Source organism: Chelon labrosus, assembly GCF_963514085.1.
Source record: "Chelon labrosus genome assembly, chromosome: 1".
NCBI classification, from domain to species: Eukaryota; Metazoa; Chordata; class Actinopteri; order Mugiliformes; family Mugilidae; genus Chelon; species Chelon labrosus.
The window spans coordinates 13317948-13330283 of NC_140337.1; the positions used below are offsets into that span (position 1 = coordinate 13317948).

The 12336-nt window shown below is 41.8% G+C and overlaps 1 protein-coding gene across 1 annotated transcript in view; it reads right to left on the minus strand.

The window, feature by feature from the left end:
- The window catches only part of LOC311490318 (ELAV-like protein 2), a 147548-nt gene extending 139140 nt beyond the window's left edge, over positions 1 to 8408 (minus strand). Inside the window, exon 1 of the mRNA XM_084547748.1 lies at positions 7131 to 8408. The gene's annotated coding sequence lies outside the window, so the exon portion shown is untranslated. The remainder of the gene's footprint in view (positions 1 to 7130) is intronic.
- Between the last annotated feature and the right edge of the window lie 3928 nt (positions 8409 to 12336).

Genomic DNA, 12336 nt, shown 5'->3' on the forward strand with positions numbered 1-12336 from the left:
TCCTGGAAATAGAGACGTGATGCATCACCAGCAATGACACAAACGGATGAGATCAGCCTACTTTGATTAGCAAAAGAGGGCATAAGGTAAAAAGTCTGCATGCATTTAAGGGAAGCAGCTAAGGATTATATTCATCGAGCAATTAATTGTTTGCTGTTGTGAAATGTCAACAGGAAAAACCGCCAACCCGATGCCTCAGTGTTACCGAGGTGACATCTTTAAATACCTTGTTTTTCCTAGTAATGGTCTGACTGAGGAAACAAGTAAATATTCACTTTGAGGAGTTTCTGCTGAAAAGTAATTTAAAATGACAATTATCACGCTAATGGACAGAAATCAAACAGGCTAGGGGTAGCAGCTCGTCACGGCGCCGCGTTCAACAAATTCAGGGTTCGCCAAAGTTCACAAAGACCTTGAATGTTTGCACCAAATCGTCTAACGAGCCGCTGCCGTGCTGTGCACAGATTTCACGTCGGACCACAAATGTAAACTGACCTAGGGTTCTGTAGGAGAAGTCGGCAGATCACCAGATTGAAAAGGATTTCTCCTCAGGGGAGCACGAATGTCCGTACCAAATGTGTTCTGAGGAACTATCTCCAGATGTTTTAACCCAGATATTGGTACCAAAGGCGCTGAAGGCCAAAGTGCCCCAAAGATTTGAGGTTCAGAGAAAAACTGAAGGGACAACAAAATCACTTGGATTCATCTTCTGGGAACCAGGACTATCTGTGCAAACCTTTAATAGGAATCCATCCGGTACTTCAGTCCACCAACCGGTGGGTTCAGCAGCAGTAACTGTCATCCTTTCAACCATGTTGCTATGTTGCTATGTACTGTAGCTGTCACTACAAACATCCAGCGTGAAAAAAGTCTTGGTGACATTTCAGAGTCATCATGACATAAAAACACACGTGGCCCCTCTCCCTTCTTGCTGCTATAAATACCCCCTTGATCCAATAAGCAATAAACAAATGAATTAATAGACAATTAAAGGATAGGTCCAATGTCAGACACCAGTCCCTCCCTCGACCTCACGGCGCAGCCACTTACAAGCACGCTAAGGTTAACCTGGGATAGCATTAACATTGATCACACTGCAGCCTCCCTCCTCCCAGGATGCCAGGCCCCTGCTGTCCAATCCCCATCGCCGGGTTCACCTCTATGCCATTTGATCATCCACAGAGTAAAGACCCGAATGTTAATTATTCCACGGGCCAGGACTCATTTGACTAATCAGCAGTTATGGGACCCGAGGACGCAGTCACTTGAGTGGCAAATGCCAATATCCACTCTGCCGGTGGGGGCAAAGGGAGGGGTGACTGTGGATCAACAAGCCAATATAGAAGAACTGATCCATCATTTTGTCAGCCATTATCCAGAGGGCGAGCCATGGGTTTTTCCAATGAGAAGCAGCAATAGCAGCGGGGACGGGGAGGGGTCAACGAGCTATGCCTCCCCGGCGAATGCGTGACCATGCTAACAACTGCCACTTACAGCTTTTAATTACAACAAAGGAGGAGGCAGAGGTGAGGGAGATGTGTGCTGCTCTTAGCGTCGGTATTAGCACTGTACAAAACGCTGCCGTGTCAGTAATGGTGCTCTACTAACGGTGTGAAATTTAATAATTGGTCTGAAAAGGCAAAATGAAGCAAAGGCCACATGTTGCCATCATCATATCATAATACTCTTAAACCCCCTCCCCCCACTATCGCACAGTCCGGACTCATGTGAATGACTGTTATTAAAGACACTGGACAAAAGGGTCCCTGAACTCATCTTCAAACAGATTGTGTACATGCCGAACCCTATTGAATAAAAATGGCTAAGAAAAACATAAAGTGGCCGTATTTCAATGGTGCATAAATTATAACCCTCTTTCCTAAAAACGCACTCAATTCCATTCCGGCTTCCCACGCCATACAAGCATAGCATTTACAGAGAGCTTTTAACCGATTGCATTATTTAAAAAGCCACCCCAACGCACAAAAGCAATTTGGTAGAATAGCAGCCGTAAAATATAGCTTTCAGAAATCAGTCGTGGGCACAAATGGTTTGTCTTTCATCGACGCGTTTTCCTGTGACTGCTTCTGTCCTCTTGTCAGACATGGCACCCGCCGCCCCCACCCTGTTGCAGAGAGCATCATAAGTGTTAGTGCCGCACTCCAATACAATTGATCTCCCATCAGGTGCACTTGAACCCACCAACCCCACCCAATTCACAGAGCGTTTTCTCAGGCGCGCTTGGAATTCTCTCTTCCTTTTTTTTTTTTTAACCCCCAATACCGTCACAGTTAGCAGTGGATGCACACAGCTATCACAGATGTCCAAGCTTTCAAAAGGTCACTGACAAGAATATGCTAAGTTTTTCCTTTTTTTTTTTTTTTTGTGAGGTGATCTGAAATTTAAAGTCATTTGAAAAGTTTGCGTTGGACAGGAAAAGCAGCCCAGGCTCATGGGAGACTGTGAATTCTTTTTGAAAGTAATGAATTTCAGGTGAGGCAGTGACTTTCACACCTGCATCAAGGTGGTATTTTAACCCAAACCGTGATCTTTTTCCAAACCTAACCAAGTGCTCTCGTTGGCTAGACCTAACAAGCAGCAACTGAAAGCGAGTGTAAAAATGAAATAGTAATGATCCCAAATGGAGCTCAAACCCCAGTCACTTGGGGGAAAGTCATATGTATGCCGAGAGCAACCACTAGACCAGACGAGAGGAACAAGTGTAAAAAAAAAACAAAAAAAACGGAAACCTGTGTCGACGTACATAAATCAAAAGATGAGATTTTGTAACTGTCTTTCAGATATGTGGTGAATGCACAAGTTAATGAAATACATTTCCAAAGCTATGCTCCGTGCCACGAAAATAACTCACGTCAGTTCATGTCAGAGGAGACATATCAGTTCATGACTATTCATGATGTCACTTTGTCAGATCAAGGTGGGCAAAGAAAGACATTTCTATGGCCTCTTACTCATTCAGTTGAAGTCTTTTCGCGAAAAAAAAAGGGAGGTGAACTAAGCGACTAATTAAAATGCTGAAATGGTGTAACCTTCCGAGTTTCTATGTTTAAGCATGGCTTCTCGCTCCCCCGGAAAATGGGAAATTAAATCAGGTCTGAACATTGACACGCCGTGAGAGACAAGTTCAATATGTATGATTTATCTGCTTAGACAAATGAAATCACTGTCAGCTTATTCTTGCGAAAAGGTTTCGATGTCTCCTCCTTGGGAGCAAATGCAATTTGTATCAAATTTGATTTTGTCAAAACTTTTTTTTTTCCCTCCTCCTCCTCTCTCCAGCGGCCCATGGGAACGGCATTAGAGGGGGGAAGTCACTGTAGTTTATTTTCATACGGGCCGACAGAAAGTGGCCGTGCCCTGTCATTTTCATAGTGCAGTGAAAGAGAAATATTGTACTCGGTATCATTAGGATTTTATAACTCCAAGACAAATAGTCAGACAGGTAAATATTTGTATGATGAAAACTGGAAGTCAAAATGATCACCTGTGTTCACATTGTTACGGAATGAATTAAACTCTTTACCCTGATCCTCGGAAGCCTCTCAGACGACTTCCTTTTTGCTCAACGGAAAATTGGATCACTTTCACTGTGTTGCAGAATACTAACTAATACAAAAAAAATGTATATTAGTACTTTGACAAAGTAGAAAAAACCATAACATTGTCACAGTCAGAGTCTGCAGAGGAGGAGGTTGGGGTGGATTGACAGGCCAAGAAATATTCATTCATTCATTTTCTGTAAGGGTCATGGGGGGGCCTGGGGTCCTATCCCAGCTGTCATTAGGCGAGAGGTGGGGTTCACCCTGGACAGGTCGCCAGTCTGTCACAGGGCTAACACAGAGAGACAGACAACCATTCACACTCACACCTGCGGCCAATTTAGAACCACAATTAACCTAATGAGCATGTCTTTGGATGGTGGGAGGAAGCCGGAGTACCCGGAGAGAACCCACACAGACACAGGGAGAACATGCAAACTCCACACAGAAAGGCCCAGTCGGCCGATGGATTCGAGCCCAGAACCTTCTTGCTGTGAGGCACCACACTGCTGTGGATAGCTTCTTGTTTCCTACCATTAGCTGAAACTGGTTTATTGAACATATTCAATGTGTATGTCAAGCAGCTTTCATATCTAATAATGTTGGTGTAACCTTAACAAAGTGGTTATTGCTGCAACCAGGATGAGAAAGCTAAATCTAAAACCTAAGCCAACCCTAACCTTTGACGTGTCAGATCATATTTCCCCGCCAACAGTGTGGTTGACACAGCTTTCAAATATTTACTACACAGAAATCCATTCTGTATCATCTTTATGTTTAATGGAGCCGCGTCAATTTGATACTACAAATAAGAATTCCTGGTAAACTTTATTCCTTGCCACAGGCAACAGAAGCGAATGTTTAAAAATCGCTGACAGTGGATGTGTTTTAAGAAGCCAACCCCTTCTAGTTTCCAAACGATGCGACTGTCAAATACATTAGCTCCAACCAGCCTCTTTCAAGTGAGAACTTGAAAGCGTCTTGGATGTAGACGGCATCGCGCGCGGTGATGCGGCTCCGACTGAAGCGGCCCTTTGAAATGTGTAATCTCGGGGTGGTTTGTTGATATCTTTCCTGCCGTCACCTATGGATACTGCGTGCTTAAAATTATTTACTGACCTTTTCTTCACATGTTCCATTACATAACCATTCATCCAGCCGCACCGGAGGCGCCTAAAAAGAAGAGCTAACGCGTGTAATGGCTGAATTTAAGTGCATTTTCTATTTACCTCAGCTGGCCCAGCTCAGCCTATTTAAGTCCCCGGGTCTCATTATTTCCTGAATACCATCTTCAGTGACCAACACCAGCCTGAATGATAACAATGACAAATGTGCTTATTTTTATTCCACAATCACATCACCGCCAAATCCATAGTCATTTTCTCCAAAAAGGATATCCACATTAGCTAAGTGAGTGATTTATGAACTTGTCCACACAGCTTTAGATACAGAAACCACAAAAGGGAGGCTGGATAATTCCCATTTTATTCACTTAGTGAAACTCTTAAGTGACGTGTCCGTGTACTTTTCAAAGCAATGACGCACTAGATAAGGGGCATTAGGGAAAAAAATACGTGCAACCTTCAAGTCAGAAATAGCAAAAAAAGGTTTACACATCTAAACACATTATAATTGAGTTTCCAACTGAATAAGTTATACGGACTTTAAACAGGACAATACAAAGTACTTAATATTTGCATGCAATGCGACGGCACTTGTTCTAAGAGATAAGAAATCTGCAATAAGCGCCGTAGTTTTCATTTGCTTCGTCATCTACAGAACAAGTCAGGAAGTAACTATTGATGAAGCAGAAGAGAAACACTGACACAACAATGTCAGGCAAAGATATATATATATATATATGTGTGTATACAAATGAAGCATGAATACGACATCTGAGGCTCAGCGGTGAAGCTGAAAAGCCCGGAACTGCCCCTGTGCTGGACGGTGCCAGGAGAATTACACCATCTACATCCACCACCTGTTCATACAGGGAGTCGCAGACAGCACAGCCCAAGTTTAGTCACAAAAGGTAAATTCCAACGCAGACGAGAAGGCCAGCAGAGCGGATGAGAGGGGAAGATACTGTAAAGTATAAATCCATTTCATGACTAAGACAGGGATTTATAAATAGCACATATAAATAGCTATAGAGGCTGAAGTGGAGAGTTATACAGTATCTTTGCTTCCTAATAGACTGTATTCTAAGGGGAAACCTTTTATGTTTTAGGGTTTAAAACAGCAACATTGAACTGGAACGCCTTTGTTTTGAATCTAGCCGGGAACCTTTGCCGTATCTTTTAACTACTGCTGTACAATAAAGGAAAAATAAGGTAAATTTACCTTAAAGGGGATCTACTGTTTTTTACAACCTTAATTCTGGCATAAAATCCGATCGTTTACTCACCCATATAACTTTGGTGTTATTTGGAGTCGTTCGTCAGATATAGATAGATAGATCCACGTATATCCATATAGTGGGAGTGACTGGGGCACCGAAAAGCAGCCTCCAAATTCCGCATTATCTGCCGCGAAGCTTGTTCATTTCACCAATATTTTGTTATGATACGCTAGTGCTATTCCCTGTTGAGTCCGGACTTACCTGTTATCATCATCCGGGGTCTGTAGATTGACCTACTAACCTCTGACCTGGATGATGTCATCTCTGAGCGCCGGCTTGTTTACCTGTTATTTGCTACTGCTAGTTTTTTGCAACATGGCTGAATATTTTTCCGACTCTGAGGTAGTAGACGACGACTTTGTTTATGATGGACGTCCTTACCGCTTTGAGCCAGAATATACAGATGAGGAGCTCGTTGAAAGGAGGATGCGGAGGCAGAGAGAGGAACAGCTGGCCAAAGAACAACAAACTGCTGCACGTCCGCGAATAGATAACAGGTAACTATGGACTCAACAGGGAATAGCACTAGTGTATCATAACAAAATATTGGTGAAATGAACGAATTTCACGGCAGATAATGCGTTATTTAGAGGCTGTGTTTCGGTGCCCCAGTCACTCCCACTATACGTGGATCTAAATATCTGACGAACGACTCCAAATGACACCAAAGTTATATGGGTGAGTAAACGATCGTATTTTATGCCAGAAATAACGTCCAGGTTGTAAAAAATGGTAATTCCCCTTTAAATTCCTGCAGTTCATTTTGATATATCACTCCTCAGTTTGTTTTTTTGCAGATACAGGAAAATCTGAAATCAACATATTATAACAGCTCTACAGAAAAGTTGTAAAGCAACTGCCAAAATGAAGATAATATGTCAACATGTTTAACTATTTTTATAATCCTACACGTTGCGTCCAGACGTTTTCAACTCTCATACATCAAAACAAGCCTCTATTAATATTTGTTTACTCATTTACTCTTGGACGAGCCATTAGCCACTTTAAAGCAACACCGGTAAACACACAGATATTAAAGCCTCATTATTACATGAGAATGAGTGTAAAGAAACTAAAACCCTAAAACGGGATATTTGTTTTTGCCATTCAGCTCCGGAGTTAAAGGGATAGTTCACCCTAGAATGATATTTCGCTCATTATCTACTCACCCTCATGTTGACTAAGGGCTGGAAGAAGTTTCAGAGTCCTCCGTCCCTTCTCTGAGTTACAGGGGGTCTTGGTGTAGCAGTGCATTTCAATGCAACGGTTGTAAAGGGACACCAGAGCTCTTCGTAAAAAAACACACACAAAAAAACATCCAAATACCTCCATGATGCTCGTATGTAATGTCCGTCTTGTGCTGAAGCCCCAAATTGCGTAATTGTCCCGAAAAAAATTAAATAAGTCCACATTCCAAGCATGTTTGTAGCATTAGCTCCGAGTGTTGTTGTCCCGGCTCTTCCGCTGCCAGCGCGCATGCGCAAGGTTCGCACTGAGACTCGCTTCCTTGTTTACCCCGGCGAATTGAGCCATGGCTAAAATTGCACGAAAAAGTGTTGTCCCGGTGCAAGGCAGGCTATTACGGGCTGCTTCTAGTCCTTCGCCGGGGTAAACAAGGAAGCGAGTCTCAGTGCGAACCTTGCGCATGCGCGCTGGCAGCGGAAGAGCCGGGACAACAACACTCGGAGCTAATGCTACAAACATGCTTGGAATGTGGACTTATTTAATTTTTTTCGGGACAATTACGCAATTTGGGGCTTCAGCACAAGACGGACATTACATACGAGCATCATGGAGGTATTTGGATGTTTTTTTGTGTGTGTTTTTTTACGAAGAGCTCTGGTGTCCCTTTACAACCGTTGCATTGAAATGCACTGCTACACCAAGACCCCCTGTAACTCAGAGAAGGGACGGAGGACTCTGAAACTTCTTCCAGCCCTTAGTCAACATGAGGGTGAGTAGATAATGAGCGAAATATCATTCTAGGGTGAACTATCCCTTTAATCTGAATGCACGCATTTGCATTAATGGCTTGAAGAATCCATTAAGTGCTTTAATTGCTCGTAATGCTGTTTTGAAAATGCAGCACGTACAGAGGTGCAAAATGTAATAATGACTTTTTTGTTTGTTAAATGATTCCTATTATACTGTCACTGGTGAAAGCCCCGATGCCTTCGTGTATCCTGCCACAAGCAGCATTGTCAACGCTGTCACAACACCAGTTAAGATAATTGTCACTGAGAATCTATCTGTTTGGCAGGACTGGGACATTATTGAACATTTTCTGGTTTTGGTTTTTAATTATATTATAACCCTGATTGTCCATATTGCATAATGTTGCTCTGTGCTATAAACACAATGACTACTGTATATTTGTCCACTTAGGAAGAAGAATGGAGGATTCTTCCATTGTGTCAAGATTTAAATTGACAATTAATTAGTCCCTATATAACTTAACAGTTTAAATACAGAACGTATTGTATGTATTGTATATGTATTGTATATTCTTGTAATGTTGAGATATGTAAATAAAATTAACTTGATTTTGCTTGTCCGTATTTGCAGGGATTGTATTTTTTGTTTTAGCTGTGTCTCAGTGATAACGTGGGGATTCTGGGCTTACACTAGTTAGCTTCAGTTCGTCCAGTTTGTTGCCTTCTGTTCTATTATGAGACGGCTCAGGATAAGAGGTATGGAGTCGGGGCGATATAAGCTGCCAATCTAGCTGTCGGAGGCAGTACGCTCCAGATCTCATCTGTAAGGACCAGCTGGCTGAAGGGAGGACTCTGCAGTACAGATAAGGGAAAGTGTGGCCTTAATCCCCCAAATGGAGCTTCCCGTGGCCCCGGGAAGTCGAGAGAAGCAGTGCTCGAGCCAGTCCGCCCGTACCCACTACTCTGTCCCTGCAGTGTCAGTCCACAGTAGCTAAATTTTTCACGATGCATCGTGCCAGTAAATGCTTGACAAAAAGTGATGTAAGCTAAACACTTGGAGAGAGAGCCAGTTCTAGGAATTATAATTGCTCACTGGTGACTATTTTCAAAACAGACCTGTAATGATTTCTAATGTGTCTTAAAGCGTCACTTTAAACAGTAACAGATGAGTCGAGACGGGCGTCAGTGTTTTTTTAAAAATAAATGCCCTTTAGATATTACTTGTTTCATTGCCAGCGGCAAATTAATTTCCATGGAACATATTTGCAGTGCAGATAATACTTTTTCTTTTTTTAAAAATCTTCACTGACATTTAATACTCTGACACATTACACTATTTCAGCTGTTAAGCACATGCACAACATGATGTTTTAACAATTACATGTAGCATGGGTTCAGTGTCTAAAATTAGAGAACCTACTGACGTCTTCTGTTAAGTTACTTTTTGCTCAAACGCAAGAAAAACACAAGACTAAACAAGCCTGTTCTGGCTTCCAGAGGTTGGTAACTTAGACTGCTGGACTATGGAGGGTACAGGGAGAAGAGGATACCATCATCTCGGGCTCATAGAAACACTCAATTTTCAAAAAGGTCAGAGCTCGTTTTCAGAAATAAGTTTGAATTTATAAACATTGATTTCTTCCTAATTTCATATTATCACTGAAAATGTTAATGCGTCCAGTAGCCTCGTCCTTTTATCAGGCCTTTTCATTTCATATATTAAAGGGGAACTACTGTTTTTTACAACCTGGACCTTATTTCTGGCATAAAATATGATCGTTTACTCACCAATATAACTTTTGTGTCATTTGCACTCGTTTAGGAAATAATTAGATCAGCGTATATCCATATAGCGAGAGTGATCGGGGCACCGAGACGCAGCCTCTAAATAACGCATTATCTGCCGCGAGAGGCCACAGTAATCTTTCACCAGGAACACAACTTAAATCTCTGGCAGTGTGCCAATACCCACACTCATATACTATCTAATATGTCAGAAAAAGAGTGACTCACAGAGCTTAAAATGTCGGATACAGTATACCAAAAAAAACACAATGTCATACTGCATTCAGTCTCATTTCCTGACAATATGATTTAGTTGTATCATCAAGTTAAGCGCTATTGTAATTGTCGTAGTTAATTGTTATGAAAGTTTCCCACTCTGCCACCTCTGATGTGAACTTTAAGCTACTGGAACAACTTTGTTAAGTTGCTTCAGGTCATAGTCAACGTTGACAGAAACTGGTGAAGTGCACGCGATGTGATGTTAGCAGCGGTCACAGGGAGCGTCGCGCAGCTGTGGCTCAGGTGGCAGAGCGGGCTGTCCGCTGATCGCTTGGTCGGTGGTTGCCTCCGCACGCCAGCGTGTCCTTAGGCGAGACGCTCGGCTAAAAATTGCTCCCGGTGGCGGGGGAGCACCTACTGCCATCGGTGTGTGGGTATGCGTGTGAACGCTAAACATTATAAAGCAGGCTGAGCACCACTAAGGCAGAAAAGCATTTATTTAAGTGCAGACTGTTTACCATTTGCACTGAGTTTTGACACCACAACAATACTCTCAAATCTACCTCTGACAAACACCAAGAGTTCAATCAAGAGTTCCTTGTCAAGAAGATGCAAGTAATTTTCACAAATCTGATTAAAAATGGAATCATAATACTGTTTTCTGCTCTCTCGCACTATTCTGTTAGAGCCCAGATATTTAGATCATTACCCTCATACAAACTTCTTTATAGGAGAACTCGGAACAAGCACTTTTTTTAGTGTTTAAGCTTTAAAACTCTGAGGACTGTGACTCTAAAACAAAAAAAAAGGCTCCTCTCGGGTGCTACTGTAGCCTAATGTGTGCAGTCGCTTATTTGTAAATGATTAAAGTTACTTGGCAACAATTAAGATCAATTAAATCTGTAATGGGGAGGTTGTGGATAATCTGCCTGCTGCGGCACCCTGAAAACTCCATTCACCACTCAGTCCATAATTACGATTTACGTTAGATTAATAATTGCAGCGAGCTTCCAGCGCACACGAGGCTCAATGAGTTGCTAGACGCTAAGGTGATACTTCATCATCTATTCATTACTCATCATTAAGCATTACAATATCTCTCTTAATACACTGTTTATGCCCGCGAGGAAGCATTATGAGGAAATATTGTACCAGTCCAACATTCCTCTGGGGTCTGCCCCTTGGATTCGGCAAACTGCGAGACACTTGGGGACTTGCAAACAAGTGTGACATTTACACCCTGAGGGACTGCTTACATTAAATATTAGCACTGACAGGTGTAGAAATCTCATGCCAACAAATCATCTCGGGAAGTGTTCTCCTGCATGATGCCGTTGTGAATCAAAACCAGGCCCAGCATCAAGATTATGTCAAGACAGAGACCAGAGTGACCGCAGACAACTGAGTATCAGTCAGGTGTCAACAGACAAAAAAAACAAAACAAAAAAAAAACTAAATAAGTGTCCATGACCTTTCCAAACGGAAAACTAATGTTTATTGAGCTTTTTTTGGTAAAAAAAAAGGGTAAGATCATTTTAACATTTAACATTTTACTCAAAGTTATGGTTCAGCACTAACACAAACTTCCTCATGCAGTCCTTCCTAGAGACCACTGTATATTATTTTGGGCACTAAAAAGGTTTCTCTCATTAGCTAGCTTCGTTGTTCAATTGTTAAAGTGGCATCCTCAAATATTGCAATCTGGTTTGATTTAGTGACATCAGTAATTAATTACTGTTGGCGACAGCACTACTGTTGTTTTATGAAATAAGTCATTTGCCCATCATTATGTGAGATGCTGACATGAGTCTGAAAACAGCAGGGCTCACCTTTCTGAGGTAGCGGTTTACCTGCAGCTCTTCATCTAACAGCTCACTGTGGCTGCTCCTTTTTGTTCCATTACTCCCGACAATATTTCAAACCAATCTGCTGTTGAAAAAATGCCCAAAATGCTAATTGTCTTGTTTCACAGATGCATTTTTTGATTAACAGTAATGGTGTGTGCGAAGCTCACTGACAAACTCGTTGCATTTCATGTAGCTGCTTGGTAATTAAAGCCAACTTGTTGTTTTTCTAGTTCTGCATGCATTTATAATGAAACAGCAGCGGGAAATGTTCAGTTTTCGTTAGCGGCAATCTGTTGGCTATTGTCTAATGACAGTTCACCATTCTGCATTTACATATATTACATTAGCAGCAACTGAATACAGAAGTTTGCCATTGCTGTAAAAACCTCCAGTCCATAACAACGAGACTATAGTTGTACAGTACTTTAATCTTTGGGTCATATGCTCAATCACATCTGTTTAGCAACAGTGATTTGAGTTGTCACTTACTGTATAATCATATAAATGATTATCCTCAACCTGCATAAAACTGTTGCAGAGGCTCGTCAATGACCCAATATCTACTGGATATTTGAGAATATTTTCAAATT